The sequence below is a fragment of the Aptenodytes patagonicus genome, chromosome 3, assembly GCF_965638725.1.
Source record: "Aptenodytes patagonicus chromosome 3, bAptPat1.pri.cur, whole genome shotgun sequence".
NCBI classification, from domain to species: domain Eukaryota; kingdom Metazoa; phylum Chordata; class Aves; order Sphenisciformes; family Spheniscidae; genus Aptenodytes; species Aptenodytes patagonicus.
In genome coordinates this window covers 96888763-96897573 of record NC_134951.1, presented here as the reverse complement: position 1 = coordinate 96897573, position 8811 = coordinate 96888763, and positions in this window count along the sequence as shown.

Below are 8811 nucleotides of genomic sequence, written 5' to 3'. Positions count from 1 at the left end.
TTATTATCCTTAAGTTCTTTTCAGTAAAAATGGAGGGGGAAAAGCAGAGTAAAAGAATAGGAAGGCAGAAGTGTCCATAGTGAGACATAAGCGGTCTCTTTCAGCATCTTCAAACCTCTTCCTAGAATAGCTGGCCTTTTCAGGCTTCTCTCCCAGGCTGCACATTTTCTACGCTTCCTCATGCCCAAATGCCCAAAGGGAGGTGTTTCACATACAAAAGGAGTTTCTCAAAATGAGCAAGGAAGCCCCAGGAGGCTGTTTAATTCAAATACCCAAAAGAGTAAGTGTGCCCTAAAAGAATGAAACAAACTTTGGAAGTTTCTGAACACTCTCAGTCACTTTCTTACCAGGTGTCCTGGACTGTGGGAGACTGTCCTCCACGTATCCTTTTTCCTTCTATCAGAAACCTACAGGAGACATCACCTGTCTGCTAAACTCTCAGATCACTAACTAGGTGGATCTGTGCGTTTTCATCCTGGAATAGCTTGCTGCATTGCTGCTTCTTTACTTCTTGCTCATAGGGCGATGTCAAAAATGTCATTCCTTATGAAAGCTAGGAGGAAAGGACAATGTCAGTGTGTGATGTGTAAGGACTGTGACAGGGAGAAAGGCCATAGATATAGGTCTAATGTCACTAATAATACATGAGGCAGCATAATGGGAGGTCTTTGGAGAGAAAGGCAGCACTTAAGGGATTCTGGACAGGTGGAATTCAGTCCTCCTTTGGGGATTAATTACACCAATTGGCCCAAAATATCCTGATGTTTCACCCTCTTTGATATATTAGATAATTTCAAACATTTAACCTTGAAATGACAGAGCGGCTATAGCTGTTCTTGCATGGTCCTACCTAATAAATTGAGACTGCAGTGGGTCAAGCTTGGAGTCTCAGGCTCTGCCTGAGTCTTGCAGGGATGCTTTTTTTTATTGCCACAGGAACTTTTCCAGCTAAAGCACAGACTGGAGAAGCTCAGCAATGACTCCAATACTATACATTTTAAGCTTTTCTGGTTCCTGACTCAGTACTACCTTAGGTTCTCATTCTCTCAGCCACCAATGACTTAATTGGGAGTACTGATTCTGAGCACCGTACCTGAGATACACAGCACCCTGCACTTTCATGTAACAATTAGACATTTGAGGGTAGGGTGGTTGCGGAAGAGAAGAAATTCCAGTATGACCCTTGCCAGCCAGGCACACTTCCTACCCATCCCACAGGGACAGCTGCTGGAGGGAACACAAAGATGGTAGAACAGTGTCTTTTGTCTCTTTTTCTTGAGAGGATGCTCCAAGAGCCCCAGCACTCAGTCATTGTCTAAGCGCTGTACAAATATTGGTAACTAATTTGTATTCTATGCTATTCTGATAAAGCAAACAAGTAATTTTGTTTATACACTGAAGGCTCTTTCCCTACCTGGTTATATTAAATTAAAGTTTGGACCAAGATCATCTGATGTTCTTTAAATTAGAGGGGAAATATGGATGTCACATTCATGATTGAATTGGCACATGAAATTCGTGATTGTGTTTATGTCAGTGGGATTATTTTAAAGTATTTGGTTTATTTTTACGCTACATCAGGTCTCACACACTGCAGGACTCTGACACACGGTTGTCAAGACAGCCAGACAGGTTGCTGTGGGGTCTTTTGCTGCAATGGCACTGGGACTCCTGCAGGACAGCCAGCACAATCCCTGGCCTCCTGGTACCTCCTCGAGCAAGCTGATACTGAACGACTGTGTTCCAGTGCAATGTCAGTGCTTTCCTGGTTACCGCTCTTTCCTCCTCCAGTACTCTTCCCTCCCACCAGTATTTCTAGTTCACTGTGCACACCACCAGCAGGGCTCAGCCCTGACCCCAGCCTCCTTCTGGAGAGCTTCCTGGCACTTTTCCTGGAATACTACAGGAGTCTGTTCGGGACTGGAAAATGCCTATTGCATAGAGCTGAAAAGGCAGAGGGCAGTGTTCAGCCTTCCTCTTGCTACACCAAACTCGGCTCTACCAGGCACGACTTTGCTTAAGGTCTTTCATTTTGTTCAGTGAGAACCAAGCTCCAGCAATTGCATCCCATTGATACCAATGTCAGGCACTCAAAGGCAGCTCTAACAATTGGCATCTGAGCAGGAACTCCCCGATTTACATGGGGAAGGCACCAGGCAGCATCCAGCTTAGAGCTCTGCTTGCCGCACAACAAATAAACATCGGTTTATTTAGCTTTCAGTAGCCTTGGAGCTAGATGCTTATCACCAGATGCAGCTCCCTTTACATAGCGCTAGCCTTGGAGAAGGCTCTCAACAAATCATGAGGCCCTTGTCTGCAAGGCTCCTGCCAGCTTGATATCTCTGTGCTGTGCTCAGAGATACTGCACAGGAGGAATAACAATGCCTCCGACAACATTTGCTGGGAACCCCTCCACGGCTGAGCATGCAAGCTGGGGAGCTGGTGTCCCCAGTGGGCTGACCTGTGTTTCTCTGGGTAAATCCATGGGAAGGTAAGGGCCACGTGTAATAAAAGAGGAGGGTGGGGGTGTCTGTTTTGTAGCTGGGATGGGCCACAGGTACAAAACACGGGTTTTGCTGTTTGGTGGAGCAACACTCACCTTTGGGGTCACAGGTGTCATTCCCCGTCCCTTCACATGGCTCCCGCATTGGTTAGCAGGTCACTCCCTCAATCCCCACTAGTAGGTGAAAACAGCACCGATTAAATTTCACATGCCCTGCGTTCAGCGCGACGGCTGCCTCCTCTGGGGCAGAGTGACTGTCATGCACTGATACTGCTGCTTGAAAGCCCTTTATGGCGCCGATCCTTGCGATACCCCAGACTTGCTTCCTTCAAGCTTAATTTGACTGTGTGTCAGCACCAGGCACAGCTCCGCTTTTAGAGTGAGTCTTTGTCAGAGAGGGCTGCAGTGCTAGGAACTCACCCTGCCACCACTGCCCTGCTAAATCCATCTAAACCACATTTTCTCACAGTGTGCTTTGAAACAAAACCATTGTAACCACATATTTATTCCTGACATCTCCGTTGCTCTGCCTCTCAGGAACTTAGCATCTTTTGTTTGAATTATAAGATGATTTTTAATACTGTATTTGTACTGTGTTCTGAAATGCTTCTATTGTTGTTCTGCAGTGCCCCAAGTGTCATGGCTGCAAAGTGCTGTAAGTACAACTGGATTATTACTTTGCTTAGGTAAACACCGGAAAATAGGTTTACTGGTGTTGCCAAATGCATTGGAGCAAGCCCTGAATATACATATGAACACATATGCCAGAGTTCACATAAATAATCAGCAGGTACATGCACAACCATACACGCGCAACAAAATTGTATTCATGCACTTAAACCTCCAGCAGATGTCAAGGAAACATGCCAAAACGATCACCTAGAATTTCTCTGCCTTTGAGGATTTGAGGTTAAGTTTGAATGCAAACCTGAGCTCATTCATTGCATCTCCTGATTTCTAGAAAAGCTTCTCTTGCTTTGGTGCGGCTGCCTCAAACTGAGAAAATATTTCTCATTTCTGGCTTGCATAGCCTGTACCCACAACAACAGGCATGTGGAAAATTTTGTTAAACCAAGTGGGTTTTCTGTCCTTGTGAGAGAAAGTCTGGGGAGAAATGCTCATTAGCTTCTGGCAGCAATAATTCAGAAGGCAAACCAAATCATGTTTTGAGGCACCTTGGGCACTCTCTCATTTACTTTCTTTCTCCTGAATATCTATCCCCGTGAGGCAGGAAAAGCAAATAACAGCCAAGTTGCAGTGGGCCATGCATGCGGATGCACAAGGAAAGACACCGCAAGTGTGTTCCTTCCAGGTTGGACAAACAGGCAGACTCACTGAAGAAAACACAAGACTCCTTTACTACACTGGTGATTGCTCATGTAATTCCAATGATGCTGGCACAGAAAAAGGAGGGTGCCTGAAGCCTTTGCCTTTCCGCAAGCAGATGATGGTAGAAGCTTGTTAGCTCGGTGGGGGAGTGGAAGAGAGGTAAGTGCGGGGGGAGAAAGCCACTTCATTCATTGGTTCAACTTCATTCCTTTGCTCCTGGCCCATGGCTTTTCAGATAGATTTTTTTTCCCCAGGTATACAGCATTTGGCTTATTTTCTCAGAAATCCTTGAGTTGTTTCTCTCTCCAATGTGTTGATCAGATTTGACTAGGAATGAAAGCACGGAGTCTAGGTGATCAATAGGAAAAGGAGCATGGTTTATCTTAGGTTGCTAGGCCTTGCTCTTTGCTTTTATTTTGTCTTGTCTTGATTATTGTTATATATGGCTGTACCTGCAGAAATTCAATAGGAATTAAAGGTACCTTCCAAGGAGCCCAGCATTGTCCTTTACTGAATTTTCTTGGACCCTGGGCAGCAGAAAAGGAGAAAATCCTGTGCTATCCCCTTGTTCCTTATCTCTAGTGTAAAATGCCAGCCTGACTGCGCAGAGACCATGACTGTTTGCCAACAGTACAGCCCTGGCAGCTGACATTTACACTGCAGTATCACCTAAAATTGATTTGTGAGGGCCCAAATGATGTGATAACATGACAGAGGCAGCACTACTGCTCTGTCTGTCCTAGCTCTGCCACTGTTGTTGCCATTGGTAGAGTTGCAGAAGTGGCAGCAGTGAAGAATGGTTTTAACAAACTAAAGGTCAGTGAAGCTCTATGAATATATTGGTCTATATGGATCCCTGCTTATGAAAGACAGAGTTTTTGTTTAGATTTGCAGACTGGATTAGTTGGAAGCAACAATGTGCCTTGAGCTTCCTCTAATTAGGAGACGCTTACAAGCTTGTTCTTCTGCTTAAAAGCTAAATTTATCATTAGCTGCCTTGGCAAGGCAAATCTGAATGAAATTTCAAGCTATTAACTCTTAAAACATACATTTACTTATTGACCGTTTCTATAAAGAGGAACCGAGGAAACAGCCACAGTGCATTGGATCGAAAGTCCATTCAGCCCAGCAGTCTCTCCGAGAGTGGCAGTGATGGATGCTCCAGTGTAAATGTAAGAACAGAACACTTACGCCTTGCCTAGTTCACCTCCCCAACCTCCAGCAATCAGGATTTGAAAAGCTTCCCATTTTGCTCATCTAGGATTTGTTTCTAAGACTGAACCTTCCAGCAAAAGCTCCAGGATGAGGAAGGTGTGAGAGCAAGAGAAAACAGGATCATTTTAGCAATGTCTTGTTTGTGTCAGGCAGTGTAGGAAGGCTGCCTGCTGTTGCACTATAAACCGACTGTCCTTGGCCCCTTCTTTTCCTCTGCCTCAGTAGATCAGCTCTTCCAAGCCTCTAAATCCAGATTTCCAGTCCCATCTGTACGGGTGGTTGATCTCCTTAGCTGGTGGTGATGGGATATCCATCTGCCTTCATGACAATTAGAAAAAACATGTGGGTGGAGAAAGACCTAAGGGTTTTTTTCTAAGGTGGAGGAGCAGAAAAAGTTTGAAGATGATCTGCCAGTACTGAAATATTCCTGTAGCTCCAAGCAGAAAGTTGCAAACGTCCCTATTTGTACTGGCGTTCTTGGCACGTGCTCCTGAACCTTTTTCCGCTGTGGTCAGTGAGCCAGCTGTTTTCACCAAGACCTTGTGATAAATAAGCGAGAAAAGCAGAGCAAAGACTGGGTGATGGACAATAAATATGAAGGTTTCATTCTTGGCCTTTTTTGTCTTGACTGAGGGTCTCTTGCTTACCAAATTACTAAAACTGAACTGAAAGAACTGTTAAGTATCTTAATTGCTGTATGTAGAAAATAAAGTTGTATTATTACCATCTCCTCACAAGAACTAGATCATCCCCATCTTTTGGGGCTCTTTGCTAAGCACCTCCAGCATGCTGTTCATTCCCTCACATCTGCAATACTCTTGTGTCCTGCCTTAGTTGGCACAATCATTCTCCATTTGCAGGACCCAGCTCTGCTCAGGAGTGCTTGGACGCGTAAGTCCAGCACCTCCCTTTGTTTTTGTAAACCCAGCCCTACAGCTGGATTTCCCTAGCTAGCATCTGGCAGACCTCTGCTCTTGTCTGGGACACTTCATCCCACAACAGAGAATTTTCTTCAGTCCCTCATTAAACATAGTGTGTCCAACTTACCTAGCTGGTTAATCATGGAGCTTGTGCCTTAATGCTCTTTTTGTGGCCCTGTTTTAGTCACACTTGGCCACACAGTGAGATCTCCCAGGGCTGGGCAATGTGCTCTATTGCTCAGCAGCACTCCACCTGGGGAAATAAAAAGGGATGAGGGCTGGCTCTCAGGGAGAGCTCTTGTCCAGATTTTGGCTGCTGAAATGGCTTCAACTTTGGATGTCAGCAGTGGTAGAGGTTAACTGAATCAGTGTCCCAGATTTTTCACCATAAAAGCCCTAGAGCCAGCAGCCCAAATCCAATCCAGATGATAATTTTCTTTCATAATTTATTTCCTTTGCACATTTTTAGCTCTTGTTATCCTCAGTAGAAGTCTCTTTGGAGCCACATCTCTCTCTGTCTTTTAACAATGCCTATGTCCATGGCATACAAGCACCCCTCTCCAAACATCCTTTTGTAGCTCAACACCTGTAGGCTGGAGCTGAGGATTCATCAGCAAATAGGTAGCAGAGCTAAAAATGACCCCAAGGAAGATCTGAACTAAATCTTTCAAAGCTTTCAGGTCACGGTGCTTTAATTAGCTAACAGGCAGCTAAGCACTCTGGGCCCTTACAACATCACCCTGCAACTAGCTGCTTTCCTGGGCCAAGAATCTTACACTAGCAGAAACTAGGGAGATTGTCTTCTCTTATCTCTCTTGCAAACTTTGCCATCGGTTTTGAATGTGACATTTGGTAATGTAGCAACAGTACAGCATAAAATAAAAAAAAGAAAGAAAAAGAGAAAAAAACCCTCTCAGACTCCAGGGAAGAATAGCTCCTGCCATTTTCCTTTTGTATCCACTGCCGAGGTATTTGAAAAGAGCTGGAGATAAGTAGCCTTATGACTACTACAGATTAACAGGCTCTGAGGTACTGAACGTGGATTGCTGCTGCTGGGAGTATAATGGCTATTGAAATTCACATTTATACAGACATTTCCATGGTGGCGCCACAAAGACCAGGGTGTACAGAAGGCTACAGACCATAAATGCTGAGGCCATGCAAAATAAGACAAGGAGCAAAACCCCTGTCACTGGGAAGCAGCAGGGCACTGACCAGTTCCTGCCATGTAGGAGACCTTCTCCAACTTCAGATTATGGATCTTCCTCAGAGACAAAGGATACACTAAATCTTGGAAAATTCCTGCCAGAGGCTTTCTACAGGGGAGGGAACATGAGTCCCTGACCTGCAACGCTGAGTGAGAAACTGCCATGAGGTGTCTGCTATCCTGCCAGGCTCTCCGAGGCGGAGCATAGGCACTGAGGGATTTCTGCCAGGTGAGCTAGGGAAGCTCTGGAGGACAAAGGTACAACGGAGTTTTCGGGTTCTCTTGCAGCCTTTGTTTTTGCTTATGGTTTGTTTTGCAGAGCTCATTGAACAGGGATGGGGCTTCATGCAAGAGGTGCTATGGCTTGTCACCGTTGCAGAGGCATGTTGTGCAGTTGTCCTTGACGCACGGGCTACAACGTGCCATGTCATCGTTTTCCAAGGTGTGTATCAGAAAGCACAGGCAGGGTTTGCTCAAGGCTGGTTAAAGCAAGACTGACTTTTGCTTTCCTTGCTTTAGCACTGGAATATGAGAGGCTCAGAATCAGCTGCATTGGGGTTGCACCAAGACAATGACACTGTTAATTCTCATCCACGATCTGTGATGCAAACCGTGAAGCATTCTGCACATGAGTGAATTCAGCTTTCCCGATCTCCTGAGTTGTAAGGTCAGTAGTACTGTTCCCATACTATGGCTGGGGAAATGGATGTACTGAGAAGAAAAGCGCTTTTTCTAGCGTCACCTAGAAGACCAAGGACATACTTGGGAAAATAACACAGATGCCCTTTCTCCAAGTCTCCTGGTCTAACCCCTACACATGCAATTTCTCAATAAAGACACGAGTCAGGTTTTTTTGCATGTCCTCAGAGTCTACAACTTCTACACCCACAGCCTCTGAACATCTTCCAAGCATTTGCAGTGTTATCCTTCCAGCATCCCTGTGAAGGAAAAACTAGAGTGCCTTTTTTACACCTAAGGAATAGCAACGCAGGGGGTCTAAGGCATGTCTCATGCCTTTGGTTTGAAGAAATCCAAGATTATATAGAAAGCTGAACCAGTAATAAGTAATGGTTGTATAAGTTCCAGAAGAAAGCACTGTAATAACCTGGTTTTTGATATTTAGTTGCAAAAACCTTAATACTTCCTCTGCCAGGGGAGGGGGGGGGGGCAAAGTCTCAACCAAATTTTCATGTTTGCACCTCTCTGGAGAGTAGAATTTGCACATAGTTGTTAGATCTCAGTTATATCCACACATTTCTCTCCAGCTGCTGCTGTTACTCAGCAGAAAGGTGGGGTGTTGGTTTTCATCTCTTATGTGCTTTTGATTAACTGATCCCCACAGAAAAGAGGGATTAAAAACCACATCTGCAGGCTCCCAAGGATATGTCCTAGACAGATCTGTTCCTCTCCCTCCCACCCGTCCTGCAGCTTTCCGTCCTCTAAGTGCAGGGAAGTTTCAGAGCAAAGGCAAACAATTCCAACTTGTGTGATGGTTTTGTGTTATACTTATCCCATCAGAAAAATGTGTTGTCTACATCTCATGGGGTGCTCGGTGCTATAATAGTAGGGGGTGTAGGTCATGAATGAGCAGCACTGGCAGAGAGGTATGGGGGTGGCAGTGGAATACCAATCTGACC